The 25997-nt window shown below is 42.2% G+C and overlaps 1 long non-coding RNA gene across 3 annotated transcripts; it reads right to left on the bottom strand.

Annotated features, from left to right (window-relative positions):
* Positions 1-7979: 7979 nt before the first annotated feature.
* On the bottom strand, positions 7980-10205 carry LOC119227743 (uncharacterized). Of its 3 annotated transcripts, XR_005121386.2 has the most exons (5): positions 9995-10186; positions 9758-9908; positions 9245-9294; positions 8495-8565; positions 7980-8195 (listed from the first exon to the last, which is right to left on the bottom strand). It is a non-coding gene; the product is annotated as an uncharacterized LOC119227743 (long non-coding RNA). The 3 variants fall into 3 exon arrangements; XR_009941596.1 differs by having other exon boundaries at positions 8495-9294; positions 9995-10205; XR_005121385.2 differs by lacking the exon at positions 9245-9294 and having other exon boundaries at positions 9995-10182.
* Positions 10206-25997: the final 15792 nt, after the last annotated feature.

Raw genomic sequence — 25997 nt, 5'->3', positions numbered from 1 at the left:
TGAGCAGCAGTAATGGATACTGGTGAATTACATCCTAATCTTATTTCTTTCCTTTACAGCCACAGATTAGCCCCGCGTATCTAATTTTCCTCCGATTCTCTCATCACCATGCTTAGGCGGCCCGGACGTTTTTAATTGGAGATGCGAAGGACACAAAGTTGGTGAATAGATTTTCAGATGCAGTCGACTTGATTATTGAGACGATTAGGTAACATATCTGCTGTCCACGGGGCGAATGCACAGGCACTAGAGCCGGTTTAAACACCCTCCCAGGGAGGGAATGGCATCTCATCTGCAAGTTTCCCCCTCATTCTTTTTCCTTTTCCTTGTACGGCCCGCAAAGGGACTACGAGAATCAATTAAGGCCACGTATAACAGAAGGAGACAGCAAGCCTTTTAGTGCTTGGGTTAATGGTGAGCTATTGTATGAGACGTTGCTTAATTTCCCCTCCCCTCCCTCCCTCTCCGTCCTCACTGTGGTTAATAGCTAGTTTAAGAGCAATATGATGTATTACTCGGGGCTCTCTCTGGGGAAACCCGGGGGGGCTCCTGTACTGAATCCATTTGAGACGCCGTGGCTATTCCACGGTCACACTCTGCCCTATTCAAACAGCGCCCACGTATCCCCTCCATCCCCTGACTTTAATGGAAAATTAACTATTCTGAACTGTAATAAACTGCGACTGTAATCTTGGTCAAAGTATGTGTAAAACATGCGTGTACGCAGCAGCTTTTCCAAGGTGTTGAGGTGAGAGAGAGGTGAGTAGACACTTAAGTGTGAGTATGGCTCAATGTGGGCCATCCTACCAAATAATGACATTTGACAACGTGGCCAAAACACGATTAAACTGATATGAACAAGGTTAACAGGCACGAGCAATAGTAGTGCTCTTTTTAAATTTAGCTCCATTCTGGTCTCGTTTATGAGAAGAAATAAATACTTTCTACTGTAAGTAAAGAAAGGTGCATTTCACAGCCTTCTTCAGCTGATGGAAATTGAACTGTAAAGATAAAACTGCTGGTTTGAATATTGATCATTTATTTTTATAATAAATCTGACTTTTTTTTTTCTCTGTGTCCCCTACTTAAATACCTGATGACCAAACATTGGGACATCTTCCGTTGGAGAATTTCTTCTCCAAATTGTTTTGTAAAAGATTAGACTCATTTGAAAAAGCATTGTGTCCGTTTTACAGTAAAAAAAATAAAAAAATTCAATAAATTTAAATATGAATGTATCAGTAACAAGCAGCCAGTCAGAGCCAGACAATAGCAATGGAGTTGTGGATTATGGCTGCACAGTACAGTACTGCTGGGAGACCTTCAGCCATGTATGCAGGTTTACACACACACACACACACACACACACACATATATACACAAATGCACAAAGACATAGTCATACAAAAGTGTAGAGGCCCAAAAAGGCCCCAGCTGTTTGGGCCCTTTTTACACACAGTAAGTAGAAAAGGGTGGAAGAGGGAGGGGGGGGGGGGCAAAGGAAAGTGGCCTCCAGCAAGTGTGCTCTATGAAGGGTGAAGAGACCCACGGAGGGTCCCTGAGGCCTGGGGGAGGTTTTAGCTAAATTATAAGTTTAAGCCTTGGGTGTGTGAAAGCACGGCTGCAGAATGAACCACATCAGTGTGTTTGTGTGCATTTTTGCAGCGTGTACAGTACATGTGTGTGTGCTTTGTGTGTGTGTGTGTGTGTGCATCCTGTGTGATCGGGCTTTAATGGCGGCTCCAGCCCCGGTCCCAGCCTCCGTAATGAATGAGCTATTACCTAATGAAATCTGAAGAATGCTTGGCAGCGGTGGGCCGAGTTGGCGCCGCACACCGGGAGCCCGTTCCAACACGCGGCAGCGATGCCATCATATTTAGGACTGGCGTTTGTCGTCATGCGAGACGGGGGCCAATGTGTGCTCTGCCCTGATTGTTTGAGTATACTATCATTAGCAGGCTGGCTTCCAATGAGGCCAAGTGTTTGTTGAATGCTAACCAGGGTTAGGCCGGTCAAAGGCTTTCCAGCACTTGTGATGTAATCACAACACGGGGATGTCAGTTTCACACCTTGTTTCCTGTTGGATTCTCACAGTCCGTGAGGATTTCTGTGTACCCTGTTAGCTGCACATTTAAGTTTCCCCACGATTTCTTTTCTTTCTTCTTCTTTTTTAGGATGGGGTAAGAATGAAAAGCATTTAATGGTGCACACATGAAAGGAAACGTCGTCAGTTTTTTGTTTTTTCTTGAAGGCAGGTGTGACAATTGAGGGGAAAAAAAGAAGAAATGCCAGTTTTTTTGTCCCCCCCCCTTGCTGGGGGGTAATCTCATGGTGTGTGTGTGTGTGTGTGTGGGGGGGGGGGGTGTAATAAGGGGTTGTAAATATTTGAGCATGTGCACTCTTTCACACACATCCACATGAACGAGTAATTGCATACATTGAGCCACTACACACATGCACACGCACACACACACACACACCTCCATAAATACCACATGTGAACACATTGAAATAGTTTTTCTCTCACACACACACACACAATGAGCAGGGTGTGTTTCCTTTGCGTTACGTGAATGTCATCATACTGCCCTCTTTTGTTTGCGAGAGTCAGAGAATGCAACCCCCCCCCCCACAAAAATACTCTTTACCCTCTCATTTATTGCTCCACTGACTTCAATCTTATTTGCATGTTTGTATTATTTTTATTACCACTTCTTTACACCTGCAGTAGTAACTGTTGTCACACAAAGGATTGTGGTTGTACGTGTGTGTGTGTGTGTCTGTCTGTGTGTGTGGGAGAGAAAGAGAGTAAAGCAAACGTCTCTAACGATTGCAGATTAGAATGCACGTGTGGAGTCTACTCGGGGATGTAAATACGACCCTGGTTGCATATGCACCCGCGACTAATTGTTAATCGATAGCACATTGAGCTTTACATGCAGTCACTGACCTTAGTGGCTCCACCAATGAGCCGGTAGTGTCCCGGTGTCCGTCACGGTCCATCAGCACACACACTGTGGTACAGATGAACCATCTCAATGGATAGGGCTACAGGGGAGCTGTTACAGTCCTACACAAGCTTCCCCTTGTAATTACCAAACGCTTAACCACAGATCGGATTTGTTATGAACAAGCACGGACACACAGGGGATAGAAAGTGGTTTTAGAGAGCAAGGAGAGAGTACTCTTTACATTTGAACACCTCTTGTTAAAGAAAACAAAGAAAATCAGTTTGGTCCTATTTGTACTAAGCCAGGGGACCGGTGGCAGCTAAATATGTTTTACAAATTGTATTCAATTTTTAAAAATGCAAATACATTTAAAAAATGTTGCCAAATATGAAACAACACATGCCCAAGCTGTACCATGAGCACAGCAGGTGCACTTGGATGAAACTGATGGACAGCGCAGCCATTCCACTTACTTGTGAATGTCATAATGTTTTTGAAATGTGTTTTCACAATAAAGCCATTTGGGGGGCAACAACAAACAAATCTTCTTAGTATCGGTTGTTAGAAAGATGGAATGGACAAGAGCTTCACAAGTTGAATGTGTGTGTAACAGTATAACAACTTGTTTAAAAGGAAAGGACTTTCTCAATAAGAATATAAAATATATTTTTAAAAGATTGTTGCAATTTTCTTTTCGTTTAATCACTCTAATTAATGAATCAATAGATTCAGTTCTAATATAACATCATTCTTTGTTTACATCTATCAATCGGTCAGATTGATCCCCAAAAATGTGTTGATTTGTCCTTTTTTACCTTGACTTTATTTTTGGAGGAAACATACATGGATTCTGCTTTTTCCACTAAAATGATAAAATATATTTATTTTAAGATGGTGCATTATGGATTCAATACATATTCAATATGTGGATAAAATACTCTTGTCACTACTTAATATATTGTATTTTTTTTAAAGCAGTAAATTATAATAAACGGAAAATGATTTAATCATTTATATTAGGCCGAGGAATTTCATAATACATATTGCATGACTTTGTATGATATTCTTTTTTTGCAAATGATTTGAATGATTAAATACATCTATTCTGAGGTAAATCCTTTATTCTGCTGAAACATGAGAAAGGTCCTACATTGCTCTCACGCTATGAGGAGTAGTTTCATAGAGAGGGGCTCCCCTAGTGGACACACCAGGTACCTCTCCCCCCTCTTCACTGCTCAATCGCTCCCATTACAATTCCACTGAGTCATTTGCGCTTGTATTCCTTTGACGAAGGTAGAGCGTGGTGGATTAGACTCATTTTTAGACCCTCTAATCCAGCTAAACTGAGGCATCAATCAGCAGAACCTTTAAAGCAGTCCGAGCCAGGTTCAGGCCGCTCTGAGAGGCTGCGGCATTGATTGAAAGCTCAAGTAAGAAGGGGAAGGTGACAGCGGGGAGAGCCTGGACGGGCTGCTGTGCTGCTTCCACAACATACAAAGTCATTCACAGGGAAGGTTTTGATGGAGGAAATCAGGCAGGACCCAGACAAGCAAACAACTGAGGTGTTACGATCACAGACTTTTATATTCAGGTTCTCAGAGGTCCGTGTAACTTCACAATCCTCTTACTGGTCGTTGCTTCACCGGGCCGCTAAAGCCATTAAAAATCCAATCCACACCGGTTGATCCCCTTAGGAGGACAATGGCTCTCGTGAGCTGACCGCTGGGATTAAACCCAGTAAATCCAGAGGGAGCAAGAGGTGGCAGAGTTTGGTGGCTACAGACGGTGCCTATTTTTCGGACCATGTTGGAGCTTTTTACTACTTCAATTGAAATTCAGATTTGGGATTAGCATAATTACACAAAAGGTGTTACAATAAGTTCACCTGATTTTGATTTTCCTTCCGATCTAGCTTAGACAATTTCAACTTCCTCGTGATTCTTTTTGCCATGTTCCTGCACTGTGACTGCGAATCAACAATAATTGTAAAAGGAACTAGAAAAAAAATTCACAGGATGAAATGAATAACTAAAGCAGAAAAGTACATAATTTATTCAAAGCTTTTGTTTGTAATGAAAGTCTTTCAAACCCTTTAAGACTAATTGCATATGCTTATGCAGAAAACTCATGGTCTGACCAGACGACCAAACTGCATAGAGCAACAGTGTAATCTGTTGATTGGTCTTTACATACATAAAAGCTTGACCTGTCACTGGTGTCTCCGTGGATGTTGTGCCTGTGGGTCTGGGTTTGTTCTCTGTCCTCTCTGGAAGTCGACTATGAGAGCTACTGATGGATCCCTTTTATGGTAGCAAACTATGAAAGGGAATCTGTTTGTGCCTTCAGGAGGGTAATGCATACTACGGAAACTATCTCTTGGACTATCAGAACAACACTGCAAATGAGTTTGTGATAAACCAGAGATATTGTCTGTAGCAAGTTCAGCCGAGTTGATTTCCAGGTTCCATCGAGCGATTCCTCCATTACATTCAAGCGAGGTCAATTTACACCGCTCATATGTGAAGTACCCTCACAGTGCAACTCTGGTCTCTTCTCCAAAGGCTGCCTCTTCACACCAGTTGGACAAATATTTTCCTTTTCTCCAAGCAGCACTTTAATGGTCTTTGTGTCGTTCCAAGGCCGTGGCTATTGTCGCATATACATCGTGGACATTAAGGGCTACATGGGATTTCGGTGACCTCGTCGACTCAAGGGCCTCAGTACGAGGGGATCCGATGAAGGCCTCTGGAGCTCTCCTCCCTCCCCCCTCTGTTGTTGCCAACTGGTATTTACCTCAGGTATGCCAAACGGGGTTCAACCATTAATCCTCCACTTCCCATGTTGGACAAAGTCCTCTCCTGGGGAGCCAAGTTGTTGGACACGGAGGCCTTTGTCGACGCTGCCCGCTGTAGACAAAAGGCGCCTCTCCTCCGCTGACAAGATAACGCCACGGCAGCTATTGTAAAGTCACACTATTGTGTAGTCCAATTCTCCGCCGGTTTCGCAAAGGCCCACACAGTACAGTAGACAGGCAGAGACACACTCCAGCACAAACGCACACAAAGACGACAGAGAAATGTGACAGAATTGGACGCTTCTACTCTTCTGAAGATGCCACTCACAGGGAAAAAAAGGACGGGGACCGAGGGGGAACAAAAGAGGAGCGTTTTCAAAAAAAAAAACACTTCTGAACGCCCAGATCAAAGGCAGCCGAGGAGAGAGAAGCGCGTGTGCAGAGAGGAGAAAAAATAAAAACCATAAATAGAGAGTAAACAAGCCGAGATGGAGTGAGCGCTTGAGCAGGGCGGGGAGAGAGTGGTGTCACAGCATCTTAACCACGTCCACAAGGTGTGTTTTCCCTGTGCACAGACGAGGCCAGGTTATCACATGGCACGATTGACTTTCCTCTTGGTGTTGTGGAAGGCCGGCAGGTGTTTGTGCGGCGGAACGAGGCAGCTGCAGCAGAGTGAGGAGATAACAACCGGGAAAACAAGCACTCCTCCTCCACCTCCTTGCCTTCTTTTCTTCTTCTTTCGCTTTCACTTCTTTTTTTGTTCCTTTCAAGATGGGGTTTTCTCAGGGGGGAGGTGGGGGGCTTCTAAAAAAAAAAAACACACGTTGCCTCTCTTGTTCTCTCACCGGAGTGTTACCATGAGGCCGTCTGAGGAAAGCGACACCCGCCCCAGTTGAGAAAGGAGGGGGCCGCTGACATTTTGCGGACAGACAAACTGGAGGCAGCAGCTAGAGTTGTGCACCATGTTTTTTCCTGACCTTTCATCGCCCCACATGGTTATGACTGTTCGCTGGTGTGCGTGAGCTGGCTCGGCTCTCTGTGCTCATGTGTACACCTCTTTTGGTTTGCTTGTGTACCAACACTCAGGTTTTCTTTCAAATACATAATAGGCCAACAATGTTGCTTCCTTTTTCCTCTTAATCCCCTATGGAGATTATGTGACCCCTCCCACCCTGGACATGAACTGTTTGTGCCCCTTCCATCCGGCAGGAGGCTGAGGTCCATCAGGACTAAGACCTCCCGCCACACCAACAGTTTCTTCCCTTCCCCAGAGCCCGGGCCCCCCCTGACTGACTCTCACTCCCATGTTCATTCACTTTGTCACTTTGTCACTTGTCACTTTCTGTTTAGCTGGTGCACTTTATTTTTATTTTTTATTTTATTTTCATTTCTCACTTCACTAACCCATAGCTTTAGCGTACAAACCCATAGCATATATTTTATTATACTTTTATTTTATTTTTATCTTTTTGCTGCACTACGTTGTCATTATTGTACTGTCTTCCGTCATGCACCAACCGCCAAGTCAAATTCCATGCATGTCTAACATATAATGGCAATAAACGTTTCCTGATTCCTGATGGGCAGACTTTGAAAAGATGCTTGCAGATCATTGGGGATGTTCAGCAGGGACAGTCCCAGTTCCACACACACAAAGCTAACACACAACGGACTGAAACCTGGAGGTGGACATTGTCTGGAAACTGTACGACACGTGGCATTTGTAAAACATCTGCTTTGTGCCATCGTCAGCACAGAACCTTCATAATAATACCTTGTGTAAAAAATGCCTTTATCAAATCTTAGTCATTGCAAGAGGGACACACAGACAACATGGGCTATTTTATCTTTACAGTTTCTTTGAGAAAAAACTGAGCTTTGCTGATGACAATCACTTGAAGTCAAATTTATATTGTAATCAAAATAGTATATGAAATTATTAGTATTGAAAATCTAATACGTTTGAATATGTTGGCTTAACATACAGCTACTGTATGTTTTAGCATTATTGGTTTAGGTTATTTGTTTATATATATGATAATTCATTTTGGAATAATTTATGCCTTGTTTATTATAGCGATGTTGCATATTTAATTATATCTTTGAGCAAGCAATAAGCTCATTTTGCGTTAGCTAACGGTACTGATGGTTATATTTCTAGCTATCTTCATTTGGATTTTGTTAGCTAAATAATTTGAGGCCAGGGGCTTGCAATTTTTTTTTTACATCATTTATTTTATTTTATTTTCACACGCAAACGATGAGTCACACAAACATTCCCACTCTGCTCCAAATGAATGTGTTTTGACCGTTTCATTAAGAAAATTAAGGGAATTGGTTGTGGAGGGCCGGGCACACCTTTTGACCGCACTCTCTTCAGGTAAGATGAAAACCGTTTGTGTTCAGACTGCTGCTTCTTCCTTCTGTGTAGATTTACACCCAGATTCCACCTTTAATCACAGAGGGATACGAAAAACAGCCGACAAATAATCAGATGTTACAAAGAGTGAATTTGATTCAGCCATTTTATAATGAAGCAGGAATCACATAGTCTCATCAGACTTTAGATTCCCATAATCCCAAAAACAGAAGACAATCAGAAACATGAGGTCAGTGGCTGCAGTTTTTTTTTTTATGTGGGCTGAACTCAGAGTAGAAACTTGTGAGAGGGAAAATGTGTTAACGCACACGCATAGCTGCAGCGTCTGACTGCACGGCGCAACAACAACAGGCGCATGGTGTTACTCACGTTTAAGGATAATAAACAGCCACTCTTTGCTCATCCTTTTCACATTTCTTCCTCTTGTATTGCCTATTTTTCTGAAAGAAAAGGCAGTTCAATTGTTATCCTCACAAGGAGAGGGAAAGATCCTATATGCCACAACGCCTTAACACACACACTGTCACAGATAATGGAAGGAGCAATCAAATATTTTACCGAAAACCAAATATGCAGATATGTCGGCAGCAATTTAGCGAGACATATATTAAGAGCGAGCGATCCGAGAAAGGAGGGGAGGAGAGAGAGGAACAAAAAGAATGATAGCAGGAAAAATCAGATGAGACGTTTGATGAATATTCTCCCATTGTTCCTACGAATGTAAGTCGCCACCTACTTCAGAGCATCGGGAGGAGCAAATAAGTCAAGCTCCTCGGGAACGCGGGGTGTGGCACACAACGCCGCTGAGTGCACAATTAATAGTATTCTCACATATCTGGAGATGTTATTAAGAGGGAGAATCACACCTAAAGAGGCTCTCAAACGACACTCTGAGATTTGTCACTTCCAGCAGTCGTTTAATAGCTCATTTGAAACTGTTGACCCCGGTTAACAGAACAAGCCCACTCGAGCTTTTAGTGAATTAGTTTAGATTTGATGGGATAAATGAAATCCCACTCACCTGCACGCACACACACACAGACAGATAGACCTATTATGCACCCTCTATTTTTATTTATTTGTTATTAGTTGCACCAAAAGTAGATGCAGAACACTGACCTGAAGTTTTCTCTTCATCAATTTCATCCACACAAGCTTTTCTCTCATATCTGCCCATCAGAACAATGAACGGGAAGATGAAAAATATGAAAGACAATCTCTGATGGTTATCCATTGTTGAAAATAACTTGAAAATATCAGCAAATGTCACACATGGGTGGTGGAAGAGAAGGGGGGGGGGAATAACCCAATATAATACACTTGAGGAAATATTTGCCAATCTAAGAATTTCATATGGTAAATGTTAGCGCTGAAACAGTGTGCTGCCAATAGAATCCAATTAAAGAAAGCCTCACAATGTTTTTGAGGATTTCACAGGAATGCCAGCGACTGGAGATATCGGTGCATAAATTAACTGCAACAGACTTAATTACACAGGCGGAAAGCAGGAGGTAGAGAGAAGGAAGAGATGTGTGCAAACACAGAGGAAGGGAGGTGTGCTGATTTTATCCTTTTTACACCATAACTCCAAAGTAAAAGAAGAAGAAGAAGATAAATCAGTGAGACACTCACCGTGCTTCAGGCTGCTCCATCTGTCTCCGCTACACACACACACACACACACACACACTCTCACGGAGCGAACACACACTCTGTACCCGGCCCGATGTCCAGCAGGTGCAGGTTAAAGGTGTCTCCTATCCTGGTTCTGGTCATCCTCCTGCCTGGATAATTGGTTTTCTTTTTTTTTTAAACACAAACGTATGTATATTCTTGTAGCTGCTGTCTTAACCAGAGAATACAAACATACCTCTGAGTTCCTCCTAAATTCCACCTCACAAGTTTGTACACGACACATAAAAGCTGCATTTCCCTCGTCTGTGAATCAATTTCGTTCTTTTCTTTGCTTCTTTTTTTTAGTGGTAGAGAAGGGGGGGGAGGGGGTTATGCTTTGCACATAAATGTGATGCATTGACTCTGCTTGCTCATATCTGCCTGCATTGTATGTGGGCGGGTGTAAATCCTCATCTTCCTGTATATCCATTAGTAATGCAACACTCTAAAAATAAAGTGTGCCCCGGCGTATCAGTGCCTGTGAACATGCTGCCTGTGTAATCACATTTTATATACTTCTTTTTTATCTGTTGCTGGAAGAGAGGGGGAGGGATGGGGGAGTTGTGCAGGTGTCTCAGCGGTGGGGTGTGGGTGCTGCAGCTCCGCACACTTGTATAGATGGCGCCGATAGGCCAATTGGGAGCTGCGGGAGGCTGCCGTTTTACCAAAAAATACTATTATACCAACACGAAAGACAATATTGTGAAAAGTGTGAGAGGTCCCACTATTTTCTCCCACTCCTGCATCCCTCCGTCCTCTCCTCTTAGTCTCTGCTGCATTGACACAAATTAGCGTGCTTAGAATAAACTGCATAAGTTATCAGCTCCTTGGAAAGCAACGCATAAGGAGAGAGCAGCAGAAAAAAGGAGGAGACAGTTAGAGGGGAGACTTCTATCACTTAATGAAAAATAGCTTCCTTTTTGGACGGAACTTCATAGGGCTGCAATCAAGCCCTGGCCCCCACTTCTTGACGTGCAATCCAGGCAAATCAAGCCAGCATCTATTAATAATATTTCCCTGGCTCCTTTCATTCCAGCGCGTGTCCTACCACTGTCAACGCAGTGATGGAGCACTGCCTTTATCTCCACCCGGCCTGCTCTGTCACAGTGATAAACAATTCTAACAAGAATCAGAATAAAGATCTCCCCAGTAGACTCCCGGAGATAGAGGGGGCCCTTTTTTCTCATTTTCTAGACGGCAAAATTTAATCTAGTGCCTACTCCCCCCTGCTATCAAAACCCCCCAACCTCCTTTCACAGATACACGCACGCACACATATATATACCCCACCCAAATACACTCCCTTTCTTCCCCCCTCCCTCATTCCTCCTTCTTCCTCCTCTGACTCCCTCCTCGTCTTCCTTTTTTTTCTCCTCTTGCTTCCTCCCTACTCTTCTTTTTTTCAAGCTTCTCATTCAAAGACATGCAAATTTTCTCAGAGATGGGACCTGATGGAGTTGGAGTGCAAAGTGAATGTCAAAGGGGGTGAAGCAGTGGAATGGAAGCAGTGAGTTGGGGGGTGAAGTAAACGTGTTGCCATTGAATCTGGACGAACCGTTGTTGGGAGAAGGTGATGCTTAGGCTTCTAAGGACGGACAACTGGAAGGAAGCTGCCTCAACATTTAGCCCGTGAATCCGAAGGAGATGACAAAATGTTAATTTGTATGCACAAAGTTAAGATTCATTAAGTGAGCAAATAGGAGTCTATAATATTAGCCTTTCAGGTTCTGTTAAATACTTTTCCAAGTATTGGTAGCAAGTAGGTCTGCTATAGTTTTCAGGTTTGCTTACATTACAGAAATGCATGTTAGGTTTAGCAGAATCTCTGGTCAAAATAAATATGTTCCGTAACAACTAATTAAAGTAAGTTAACTTTGACTTTTGGTTTAAAGAATTCTCTTTTTCCGACCCAAGCACCCCTCCCACGTATGCAAAGATAATGAAGACATAAGCCCTAACTTTACGGCTGCACCAATCAATATTCAGACACAAGATGCTGCTGAGGTGGATACAGGATCTCATCAGGATGCCGCTTGGACGATTCCCTTAAGAGGTTTAAAGGAAGACCCACATCATGCTGGAGGGATAACGTATTTGTCTGGCCTGGGAACATCAGGGTCCCTAGGAAGAACTGGAGAGCTTTGCTGGTGGGACGGTCTTCTGGACTACGACCCGGCGCCAGATACGAGGGAAGAAAACGGGTGGATGGACTTACCCAGCTTAAAAACATTTACACATTGAGGCTTGCTCCATTCCTCCGAGCATTCATATTAAGCTAGGCTAACACCACCCAAACACTCTGGATAATGAACTATTTACTACTAGGCGGAAGTGAATAATATCATTTCAATCAAGAGCAATTCGTTCATATTTCCCTTTCAACTATGTTGAGTGCAGGACAAGGACGAGCCACTGCAGAATGAAGCTGGATGACATAAGGAAGGTAGGTTGAGGAAGGTGGGTGGATAGGTGACAGTTGGAGAGGCACTTTTTGGCACTCTTTGGCTCATCACCTCAGAGAGGAAGTGACAGCTGGGAATGGCCTGCAGTCGATGAGGTGAGGAGGCATTGATCAAACTGGCCGGTGTGAAAAGCTGCAGCTCCAGGATGACTGGATGAACACTTATTTACCTCCCTACCTTAGTTTGAGCGTTGGGCTTTTATTTTTAAACAGCAGCATCCTTTAACACATTGTGCTTAACCACCCTCATTTTATTTTAAAAGATGTGATTGAATGTATTTTAGGCTGATGGAACTGGCTAATTTGAGGAATCAGGACTGAGACTCAGGCGCAGAGGAAAGAAACGACAACCCAACAACCCAGGTTTAGGATCTTTAATGGCAACGGTGGATAACCTGACGTGGATAGAGTGAGTGATTGGGAGTTAAGTATAGGTGGGGTGATAGTTAACTGAATGCAAGTGTGGGAGGAAAGGGGTGGGAAACAACAACAAGTTGAGTGTGGCCCAAAGAATAAAACAGGAAGTTACATTAGTTGCAGTTTCTTTGAATCGTCACAGCTAATGCTGTGTTTATTACTATTAGGGTTTAGCAGCACCAAACACCATCATTTCTTCTTATGCCTAGTTCTTCTCAGACAAAACACTCCAGAAAAAGGACATGAAAATGTGTTGTGGTGCTCAGAAACGCTTACTATTGCAGCTTCCAAAAAATAACAGGATTGTTGAAAATTCAAAGTTAGCAGGTATTATTCTCAGTGACATCTTTGCAGAAGGGCTTTAACATCCCAGATGGGTTTGGGATGGAAAAACCAGATAAAATTGAATGTAACAAGTGGATTCATAAGCTTGTGCCTGGTGATGAAATTGGCAGCGTTGGAACAGTAGTATGGTTTTTGGAGTATACTATATATAGAAAATCAGCATCAGAGGGACTTTAAATACCATAACGTTTTATTTTTGGGACTGTAATCCATCAGGGAAGAGGTGTGGTCAAGATGAATTTCCTTTGAACAGATCTGTGGATGGCGGAGCATGCTGTTGAAGAAAGGTAAAGAGACTGAAGGAATGGGAGAAATAACTGAAAGGAAGACACTGGGACGGCTAAGGAAGGAGGAGGGAGGAGGAAGGCTACTCAACCCAAAGGACACATGAGGGATGAGTCTGCTGAGGGAGGAGCTGTAAATACATGAGGTGACTGAGTGTATGCTCAGGGTGGTAGAGAAGTCTGCAGGAACAGGGAGGAGGAGCAGGAAGAGGAGGAAAGGAGGAGGGATGGTGACTTCCCACCAATCCATCCCTTTTCCTCCCTTCATCCCCAGTCTATCAACCCCCTCCCTCCCCCCAATCCTTTTTCCTGACAGCTTCGGATCAGTAGAGCTGGGGCTCGTGCATCTAATCTGTTCCCTGATGCAATTTTAATTGTGCGGGAGGGCAGAGTATATGATAGGGTAGGGCCGGGGGGGGGGTGGGTGTCACAGTGTCATACTGTACTTGTGAGTGAAGTTGAGATGAGGTGCTCAGGGTGGAAGTGATGGAGTACAATGAGCTGTGCCTGTACCGTGTGAGGCGGACAGCAGGTTCAGAGTCGGTAGTTTAGCCACATTTCACATCCATCACGGAGAGCAGGTCAGTTGACTTGTCCAAGAGAGAGCCCCAAACAAGGAAGTGTCATTGATTAATGGGAAACTGCTTTAAATAAGAGGTTACAAAGTTACTCCAACTGAATTGGAAGAAAATACAAGAACAAAAGGCAAAAGAGCCAGCCCAAATGTAGGTTTCAAAACACTTATCTTAGTTCAAAAAAGCCTTAAACCAGGTGTATTGTGGTTGTGTATGTATACAGGTTTGTTGTACAATAAGCAAATATTACCAACATTTTAGCTCACTTTTTTCACTTAATATATACAGCTATGTGAAGAAGTATTTGCCTTTTTCCTGCAATTTTTTTGTTACAATTAAATTATATTATTATATTTAGAGAAAGATACCCAGAGTAATTTGTTTTAAATGGTTTAATGAGGCCTGGGTGTGGTTAGAGAAATTTAACTTAACTTTCCAAAAAATGTGGTTAATCATAATTCATTCATCGTTCATGAAGGGGGCGGGTGATTACTTTTTAACATTGGGCCATGTACGCTTGGATAGCTTTTTTTCTTTATGAATGAAAAGAAGTGTCTTTACTCAGGTTATCTTTGTCTAATATTAAAAACAAATGACGATCTAAAACATTTATGTGTGACAATTATGCAACATAAATTTTCTTAAAAGAAAAAAAAGTTTTATGGCCTAATTATAACCATAAATATGTACAATTCTAAGAAAAGGCTAAGTTTTGGTAAGTTTGCACGAGAGCTTGGTGGATACCAATCTGATCCTACTGATCCTGAAAAGACAAACATGCAATCCAAACTTGAGTGTTAAAGACATGATATCAGTTACAAAAAGGCAGGAAAGACATATGATGGCCATTAAGAATGGTGCCCATTTGAATAGACTAGACTAGTCTAAGTGACTCTTTTCTTTCTGTGAAGCACTGAGATCAATGGAAGTTCAAATTGTGGGCTTTAGACAAGAGTTTAGAGTGTGAGCATTCATTTATCAGAATCTCTAAGAAGCCATATTTAAAAATTGAGAAAGATGCAAGGCAAGTAAAAAATCAACCTTTTGCTTTTTTTACCTTCTTCAGCCAAGCCAACAACACCTGGTCATGATATAGACTTCCTGAATACAAGGGGAAGCACCTGCATCCTCATCTTTCTCATGTTTTTTTCTTCTTGTGGCTTTAAATATGACTTTTGCTGGTTACAGCAAGTTAAGATTTTGTACATTTGAATGCTAGTACAATTCATCATAAAAGTTGAATTTCTTAAATATTAACTCATACAGTGTATCACGCACTGTGTTCCTCTGTCAAGTATACTCTCCAAATAATTCCCCTTGCCTGTGTGACCTATTTCATTAATTCACTTCAGTGTTCAGTTTGCACACTGTAAACTACTGATCAACTTTTCAAACTTTTAGTTTAATATGCAATGAGATAATTTATGGAAGTATCAATAAATGAAGCAAAGCGGATTTGCATGAAGATACGTGCTTTATTCCACAATGCCAAGGCAACAAATAGGTAAACAAGAGTGTGTGGGTGTGTGTGTGTCTGAGAGAGAGCGAGAGAGAGAGACAGTGTCTGCAAGCATATTGGAAATAACACCTTGGGAATGGTCTGTGGTTCAGCGTTCCCTCATGAAATATGATTTTATAAATCCTTCGAAAAAATTATAATAACCCAGATAAGCTTGGGGCTTAAGTGATCCGCAGAATCAGTGGTTTGAGAGTTTAACATTAGTACCTCTGAAGGTAATTCTGATGCAAATGTGTGTGAAGACTCCTGGATAAATGCCTTTGGCTGGTGAATGAGGTCCAGGTAGGAGTGTGCCTTATATGTTTCAGGGATTGAAAGGAAGAAAAAAAAAAAGATGCTGTGTGGTGGAGAAAAAAAAATAGAACAAATCCTCAACAAAATGCCGATGGCAGCTGTGCTGACTCGCCTCTTAGTGCTTTGTGACGGGCTTTGCTCTATTTCATGTGGGTATCATCCCTGGTCCTCATCCCTTTCTCCCCCCCTTCTTACCTCTATCACCCATTCACTCCCCTCCTCTATCTGTTTGCTTATAAACCAGCCGCTGTGCTATGCGGTGATTAGCTCTGGTGCTCCTCATCCTTCACTCAAATGACTTTTTTGACCATTTCCACTGCCTGAAGGATGCTAAATTGTGAGGAGGGCACTGAAAATAACACAGAGAAGAAACACACAAACTTTTAAGTGTATTAAAGGATATTTTTGATATTACTAATTTCTTTGCAAGGACACAGGAGGAGATACTTTCTTGAATTGGTTAGCTTTGATATCCAAAAGCTCATATTTCAAATTAAAGTACCTTCTAACGGCCTATTAACTGATCTCCGCCATGTGGCCTTAGCACCTATTTTCTGATGTCACAGAGACTAAGATGAAAATATGTTACATTTCATTTTCGTATTGAGTAAAAATTGGGATATGGTTAGCGTATGTACCAGTACAGATTACCGCTAAATATAATGTGAAAAAGGATAATAAAGGTAAGTTATGGGACGGGTGGGCCTCTGCGATCCCCCAGTGATTCCTCCCACTGTTGTCGGTACTCTTGCAACCACTTCAAATCGACACTCCGCCAAGAGACCCGCCCTCTTCTGATGGCCGCGAGTGTTACCCAATCAGCAAAAAATGAATTAATATATTTGACACAATGTTTGTCCTAATTTTTTCAAAACAATCTTTAAAATGAGCTACGTACAAAAAGGTCATTTGAGTTGATTCATTTCAGATGGAATTGTATCATTCTTCCTGTATTGTATACAGAGAAGTACTTTGTTCAGGCTTCATTTCTGATTTTTTTTTCAGCCTAGTCTTCATTTTAGTATAGGTTTTTTTCTCTTCCAAGAGCGATTTTCATTTTTGAACCTGGAGTTGTGCATTTGGGTTCATGGCCGTTGTCCGGTCGTGACAAGTTTCACTTGGACATTGTCAAACAAAAGGTTATGACACCTCTGTGTGGGAGAAAACTGAATAAAGGCTTTCTCTCTCTTACTCTCTCTAATGTGAATATGAAAATCCCTGTATTGATGTCATCTTATACCAAAATGATATACATATAGTTATTATTACCATGCAGTGCCTTTAAAAGAAAAATAACCCCCTGCTGCTTCAGTCTCCCCCTAAGGCCTTAACTAGCCATTTTAATAATTGACATGACAAACGGTTGCCTCGGTATCAATGAGCACCTGAATAAGGGACTGCGGGTGGGTTTAATGGGAGCTCTTAGTCCGCCGGATTGTAAGTGCTACATAAAACTACCAGGTTCCTCCAGTTAGAGGCTGGCCAATGTCTTTTTTTCTCACAAATCTACGGGACTCAAGGCTTTTGTTTCATTCATGCCCTGTTTTGTCCAGCTAATGGAGCAGGTCTTACAGTCTGGCATGAGCCATCACTCAGCTTGAACAGGAAATTAAAACGAAAAACAATTATTCTAACGTGAAGGAGCAGGAATTAGTATTGTATTGTTGTCTGATATAATTAGGAGAGTGTGAAAATATGTGTTTTGGTTTGTAGCATATCTGCATCAAAAACATATCAGATAAAAAGCATGGCTTGCATGTTTAGAGGACCCGGTATGAAGAAATGAGCAAATGCATGCAATTTGTTGTAATCAACATCCCGCACTAGTTAACCATTTTAAAGCAAGATCTCACAGATCACAGACATGTACACACCGCATTGAGTGGTGGCAGCAAGTTCTTCTGTCAAGTTTGAGCGTTGCAAGTTGAATGTTTGCCATGACAACGGATACTATTTGACCCTGCATTGGCACTGTCTCTGTAGTTATTGGATCGCCAGTCGCTCAATGCCAATGCCCCACAATGCCATGGGCTTAAAGTAATGTATTTTTGTTATCATGGTAGGTGAAAAAATACACCTTGGTTGGCAGCCAAGCTGTGTTTCAGCCCTGCTGCTTCCAAATACCAGCTGCTGTGTGGCCATCTTAACTTACAGAGAGGTGTATGGAGAATTTGTACATACAGCTTTCATTTACAGGAGCATTAGCCCATAGAGGAGCACAGTGCGGGTTAAGGATGTGTACACATGTACACTTCGTGGTGCTCTCTTAACTGGACGCATATACAGTATTAGCAGAGGAAGATATAGATGAGAAGTTTCCGAGCATCTCTTCCTCGACTTTCATGTGAGCGGCGGAGGGAAATTGTCCGAGCCTGAGGGATGACGAATGGCCTTAATGAAGTCGGACAAGGCGGAATACGTGCATGAGAAATATTGCAATGATGTCACTATGCAGCTGCAAACGTGGGTTACAAGCGGATCAGTTAGCTCTTGATGGCCCTGGTCTAATATTGCAGCACAAGGGGGATGATTAGTCTCATCAGAGGTGATTGTGTATTCTGTAGGAGGTGCAAACACAACGCATTAACCATTTGAATCAAAGGGGCCTCCTGTACCCCTCTGCAGCTCCAACGGACCGCTGTGAAATCCATTCATTTCCACTCTAAATTATTCACAGTCTCACATAATTAACAGCTAGTGAATTGAAACCAAACAACTATGCAGCATATTAATGGACCTTTATTTAGAACTTTGTTATTCATTGATAAAAGACAAAATCGTGTGTGGTGGCGTGAATGGAAAGGTCAGTGTCGTATTGGATCAGTATCCCTGCGAGGGCAGAGATGTAAGCACAGAATGCTCAATTAGTGGAACAAAATCAAACAAATCACACAACAAAGTTGAGAAAGTGGCCCAAAAATGGATGCATAAAAGGCATCAGAAGTCCCTCAACAGGCAAGCGGAGGAGATAAACTAGATCTTAGAGTGTGGGGCAACTAAGGAGAGGCTAGAGGATTGAAGAGAGGGTTGTGTTGAACATTACATAAACATGAGAGACACACAAGTTACCATGCTGTGCCAAGAGCCGCACGGTGTTTACTTTGAGCCCTCTCAGTCAAAACAAATCTTGAGGTCAAACTTCAGGCCCATTCGCTGAGGCGCGGGTCACTGTTAAATTATTCAGCCAGCCGGGGACTGCGAAGACGGACCCGATCAAGCAAAACGAGTGATGCCAGTAACACGCAAGAGACCCAGTAGTATCCACTCCAAGAGACTGTAAACAACATCCATTTTCAAGCCACAGACACTTGTTTATGGAAGTACCAGCGACCAGCACAGATGTTGAGAAAATCAAGGAATAACATATTTCCTACACATCTAAACACTAGGGGGAAGACAAGTAAAATGAATGAGGCCCGGGCTGAACTATGATCTCAATGATCAGTTAGTCACTTTGAATTTGAGTGTATTTGCTCTACTTCCATGTGCTTTTGTGTTGTTGCCATTAATTGGGAAACCAAAGTATTGCAGGAGCAAAACAGTGATCATACGTTACCATGGTAAACAGACGTAGTTGTAGAGCACTTTTCTAGTTTTCTGGTTTCCTCTCAAAGCTCTTTTACAATAGATATCATAATCCGATGTTGTGATGGGACATACTGTATGTGGAGCCACTTTCATTTCCTGGCTCCCATGTCAGCTAGATTCTTTGGTCCGCCCAATTAATACCTACCACGGAGTTCTTCCCAGTCAGTGAAACTGCCTCCGCTTTTCCTTTACAGCGCTGTCACATCTCCGTCTCCATTGCCATACATAGCAGGGGTTAACAAGCTAATTCCATTTTCTAACAGAGCCCACTCTTTAACGCTGTTAACCAATTATTAAACCATTTTGTGCTATAAAAAAGGAATTACCCTGAGTTTCACGCAGGCAGAACTTGAAAATATATGCAGTGAATGGAATGGTTAATTTCTCAAAGGTAAAAAGGATCGGCTCAAAAAAAGATTTGTTAGGATTGTGCATTAGAATGAGCCATAGCTGGATGACTTGGCCGGGTAAAGCATAGGACATAATAGAACAAAGTACAACCCTGCTGTGCAGGACCATTGTAGTTTCTGTATAGGTTTGTCCTTCACTTGAGACACGGGACCCGTTATCAGCTTTTCACTAATAATTCAAAGGATATCAGGTATGGTCTTCTAACAATTGGTGCTTAATGAAGCCGTCAAAGGCCTCGTTTTCTGTCCAATTCATTCTGATATTTCAGAACCAGTATCGAAGAAAAATCTCTTACAGATATCTTTAAAAATAAAATATTCACATGACAGATACAAGTACTTGTGGGCCAAACAGTAACCTTAGTGGGAGTGGCTTACCAAAGGATCAGGTGAATGGAAGCATGTTTTTTTTATAAAAACATTACATGAAGTTGAAAAGTAACACACACAATGATCACTTGATGGAAGAAGATGAAGACGTCAATGACTCCTTGAGACAGTGAGGAACTCATTCTCTACTAGGTAAATCCAACAATCTGAAATAATGCATTTTGTTAATTATTAAGTCCGATTTTCTATCCGGGTAACACAAGTGTAAATGACATTCTAAACAGCAACTGTCCAGCCCTCCATCTGAAGAGAGATACGTCGTTTTGAAGCCTGAGTTCCAGCATTTTTCACTAGGGCATTGGTAGCCCTGCCTGGGCTGTGAAAAATGTGTGAAATAATGTGAAAGAAAATATAAAGGCAAACCCCACTTAATGCAATTGCTGAGCCTTAATTGATGAATCTACTTTGTCATGTCCAAGCAGGAGGAGCCGCCGTGACAGACATCTTTAATAAAGTTGCTCTTCAAGTGTCAAGATATATCATCATAATTGCCTGCCCGGGAATCATTTTCAAATCAGTATTTCCTGTGTGAGACAGAGAAGGCCCCAATGTGCAGCTGGACCAGGAAAAATGACTGCATCAGATATTTAAGCTCTAATCAATTCCATTCTATATTAGACATGATGAAGGTGTAAGTATACTGAACAGAAAGAGAGATGATCAAAAACTGATTAGCCGCCTTCGGCCTGGGATCCAAACCATTGTACGTTCATAGACGCAGAGGTGGAAGAAGTAACAAAATGTTGTACTCAAGTAAAAGTACTGTTACTCAAGTAAAAACATTTTTTTACTGAAGTACAAGGAAAGTTACCAGTCTAAAAATGTACTCAAGTAAAAGTAAAAAGTAGCTCATTAAAAATCTACTCAGAGTAAAACTTACTACTTTTTTAACAGCTAGGTGGGGTGCGGGATTCTAGTGAAATAAAATAAAAGAGATAGATGATTTTAGTGCAGATCATCCAATAAAACATTTTAAACATTACTACAACCACTAAACACGGCATGAACTGTGGATTCAGTAGAGCAGGGGTGTCAAACTCATTTCAGGTTGGGGCCAGATACTGCCGACTTGGACCGATCGTGGGCCACTGACGATCGGCGCCAACGGCTGACGGGGGGGTGGCTTCGCTGATGTGGGGGGTTGGCGCTGGCGGTCCGACCGACAATTCGCTGACATGGGGACGTATGCGTTCCAGCGGCGGACCGTTTACTCTGCGATCTCCTTAAACTGTCTCTGCTCTGCTCACTGAAGCAAAACAATACGTGGACAATAAATATCAGAGCCAAGAGCAGCGAGTGTAGTGACCTGCTGCTGCTAACACATCCCGTCAGACCAGGATTATTTATTTATATCCGTTCATGAACTTTTCTCCTCTTGTTACCCTGGTAACCGCTGTCATTACAGACGGTTGCGTCGATTCTTACTGTTAAAATCGACGTACTTCCGGTTTAGCGGCTACACTTCGTATTTTCATTATTGTTTAGCACGTTCGTTCTCCCGCTCATCACTCAATCAGTGCAGTAACGTTAGTTTCCTGGGCGAGAATTTTTTTTTCTTTGCATTTTTTTATATGAAAACGTACAATACTTCAAACAAAAAATACTTAAGTAAAAGTAAAATTACACATTTAAAAAAATACTAAAAACTACTCAATTACAGTAACGCGAGTAAATGTATTTGGTTACTTTCCACCGCATAGACAGCCCACCTCACGGCGTGTAGGAACCTATGGGGGAGGTTAAGGACAGTAGTAAGAAGAGGGATGATGAATATCTGCTCAAGGCCTAATGGGAACTTCATTCAGATGAGGGCCAGGGAGCCGGACGGCCACCTTGTGCCTTCAGTCCCCCCCCCCCCCCCCCCACCGGGGAGTGTAATTCCCAAATCCCTTTCACCCCCCTTTCACCCACCCACTTCCACATATACTACTTTCCTCATCAACTTGACAGGCTGGAGGGATGACCCTGAGAATCACATTATGTATATTTCTTTAGCGCTCTCTGCACATTTGCATGTAGAAGACAGTTAAAATAAAGCCATAAATCAGCAGGCAAACATATAAATGGATTTGCCGTGAGATTGAAACCCCTGGCGAGTCTCCCCAGCAAATATTTCAAACCTTTGTTGTCGCTGGGCTCAGGGATACCAGCTTTCATTAACTAGGCCGGGTCTCTTTGACCACTCGGCTTGTATTTTGGCTTCATTACATGACTGGGGGGGTACTGCACACCTGGCTGCCGCACTAAATCTACCTGCATATTCTGATACATTATTAATAGGTTGTATCACTTTGTTATCAAGGGAGAAGTACTTAAAGCCAAAGTTTGATCCTATTTCGTTATAATACGTTTATACGTTTTCCTAATACGTTTTTTTTTCTAATGCAAAGAAAGCAACGTGGTGGCCTGAAACGCTGTCTTTGTCCAACGTCGCTCTCTGTCAATAGAGTAGAGTAGAGGAGTGGGATAATTGGCAGTTTATTGCCAGAAATCCTAGGATTTTCATCACTGTAGGGTACTGGAGGCCGATAACCAATAATATGATCCATACGAGACTGCGCCATCCCATTTCGCCCCATTTGGTCAATCATCTCTTTCTGTATGAGGCACAAATCAGTGGAGCAGACGTGGGGAAGGGCAGCGACTATCAGCACTTTAAAAATAGTTCAGAAATCAGTAAAAATCTGCTCAGCACTGTCCCCATTGGGAAAGATTATTGTTGTCTTTACTACTTACTGTGCTACTCTGTAGCTTTGTATTGTGTGACTCTATTTTGTATTATTTGGCCTTTAGCTTACTCTTATTCTGTCAAACTACCCCGCTCCTGGTAGCTTCCCTTTGAACTTAACAAGTAGACAAATATCAGATCAAATTTAAATGCACCATCACTACTGTGGTAAAAAAAAAGTATCAGCTGCTGTCTGGAACCTTACAAAAAACACGTTAGTCGAATTCTTGTCGGAGCAATGAAGGGGCTTGTTGTTTCCTTAAACACACATATGCCTCTTTGTCACCAAGCAGCCGTCCAACATGCCACAGCAGTCCAGGACAGACTACCTCAATCCTCGAAGAGTATCAACCAGCAAGGCCCAGATGTTCTCCAGCAGCTGAGCGAGGGAAAGCATGGTGCGTCCAGTCAAAGAAGCAGCATCTTCCATGGCCAACACCTGCCTTTACAGCTGCTCTGCCTCGGGTTCCATCTCATTGCATCCACAACAACTACGGCAAAGACGGAAAAATCTTGATTGAGGTGGTTGGAAGCCAACCTCCCCCAGTGAAGTTGTCAGGCTCACATCTGGTTCTGGCAGGAGACAAGGAGGAGAGGTTGGTGCTATGGACAAATTAATAGATTTAGTACATTTTTTAAGTACAGTCAAATCTGTATTTTGAACTGAAAGAGTCCTTTGATCATTTTTTATTGGCTGTTGACTTTGATTTCACAATTTAGCTGTACTCCATGATGGTGATGTGCAGAATAGTGGTAAATAATTGATCTAAAACCATGGTCACCGAGTTGTTTTATACTACAAGTAACCCCAACGTTCTCTCCAAATTGCCAAATGGTGGATGTAAAGGATATTATCTGCATGAATAACAGAATGAGAACTGCCCATTGTGGGGAAAAGAAGTGTATTCAATACCGTCAATTAGCCCAGAGTGAAAAGCCCCAGATTCTGGGCTGTGTTTTTAAGGGATTCTGTCTCACTGTTTGGGCAATGTGCAAATGCCTCAACAGTGCTTGATGCATTTCATCAAGCTCAAGTAATTTATGTTAACACACACTTTTGGCGAGTGCTGTAGACCCTTAAAAAATATTCACAGACAAATAATCTCAGCGAATAGTGAGCTGTTTAAACAGTTTTTAGATCCGATTACACATATACTGTATTTACCACCACATTGAGAGATCTTAAAAAAACAGGTCACAATGTGATTCAAACGTCAGGTAAAGCAAGATGTGAAGCTACAATAATACACTGTTAAAAGAGTGCAGTTATACAAAAATGAAGATGATCAAACTTATAGATCAGCTAAATTTACTGATCAAGGTCATGTCATCCTCTAGAAGAAGGAATCTGGTGGGAGGACCTTTGGATATACTGTATATATATATATATATATATATATATATATATATATATATATATATATATATATACACTCACCGGCCACTTTATTAGGTACACCTGTCCAACTGCTCGTTAACACTTAATTTCTAAGCAGCCAATCACATGGCGGCAACTCAGTGCATTTAGGCATGTAGACATTGTCAAGACAATCTCCTGCAGTTCAAACCGAGCATCAGTATGGGGAAGAAAGGTGATTTGAGTGACTTTGAACGTGGCATGATTGTTGGTGCCAGAAGGGCTGGTCTGAGTATTTCAGAAACTGCTAATCTACTGGGATTTTCACGCACAACCATCTCTAGGGTTTACAGAGAATGGTCCGAAAAAGAAAAATCATCCAGTGAGCGGCAGTTCTGTGGGCGGAAATGCCTTGTTGATGCCAGAGGTCAGAGGAGAATGGCCAGACTGGTTCGAGCTGATAGAGGGGCAACAGTGACTCAAATAACCACCCGTTACAACCAAGGTGGGCATAAGAGCATCTCTGAACGCACAGTACGTCGAACTTTGAGGCAGATGGGCTGCAGCAGCAGAAGACCACACCGGGTGCCACTCCTTTCAGCTAAGAACAGGAAACTGAGGCTACAATTTCATCATGGATGTGCAGCCGACAAATCTGCGGCAACTGTGTGATGCCATCATGTCAATATGGACCAAACTCCCCGAGGAATGCTTCCAGCACCTTGTTGAATCTATGCCACGAAGAATTGAGGCAGTTCTGAAGGCAAAAGGGGGTCCAACCCGTTACTAGCATGGGGTACCTAATAAAGTGGCCGGTGAGTGTATATATATACATTCACACATATAAATATAACTACATATATGTGTGGACTTTATATTTAACCTGTATGCTGTAATGTTAACATCTACATTTGAGCTCCATACAACTAATGATATCAGGCTCAGCTGTACTGTTTGCTGAGCTAATGACCACATGTTGGCATTGTAAACATTGTAAACATTCCTACTAAACATCAACATGCTAACAACAAAATGCCATCATTACCATGCAGATTCTCATATTTAGTACAGCCTCTCCAAGCTGCGAGCACGGCTGGAGATCCGATCCTACACCCGGTGCAGAGGGGCACAAGTGTCATTGCAAGTTCAGAACAGTGCAGATGTCCCATTCCCATCCAATGCAATTGTGGGTTAGGAACTTCGACCCATCTGTGTGCCCTCAGCTTGTCCTAAAATGAATTTGATCAGATTGGACAGAAGCAGAAATTATTTGAACCCTTGGCCAACAAAACCCTGTTCTAAAGTCAATGGTGCCTCTATCCATCTAATCCATCTATCCATCCCTCCCTCTATCTATCCATCTATGATTTACCATCTATAGATCCACCATCCATCCACCTATAATATACCATCCATCCATGCATCCACCATCCATCCAGCTATAATCTATCATGCATCCATTTGTCAATCCATCCATCATTCCATTCATCTATCCATCTACCCATCCATCTACAGTCCTTTCATCAATCTATCCATCTACCCATCTACCATCCATCAACAAATCCATCCATTTATCTATCCGTATATCATTTTACCATCCATCCATCCATTTGGCCATCCATCCATCAATCTATTCTTCTAGCAGCAATGCATTCATCCATCTATTCATCCATTGGAGCTGCTAGTTTCTGGTTATTTAATACTATTCAATTCAATTCATATTATTTTGTATAACCCAAAATCGCAAATTACAAATTTGCCCCAGAGGGCTTTACATTCTGTACACATGCAACATCCTCTGTCCCGAAACCCTCACATCGGCACAGGAAAA

The sequence above is a fragment of the Pungitius pungitius genome, chromosome 14, assembly GCF_949316345.1.
Source record: "Pungitius pungitius chromosome 14, fPunPun2.1, whole genome shotgun sequence".
Lineage (NCBI taxonomy): Eukaryota > Metazoa > Chordata > Actinopteri > Perciformes > Gasterosteidae > Pungitius > Pungitius pungitius.
Note: the sequence above shows the minus strand (reverse complement) of the source record. Positions and strands in the feature narration are given on the sequence as shown.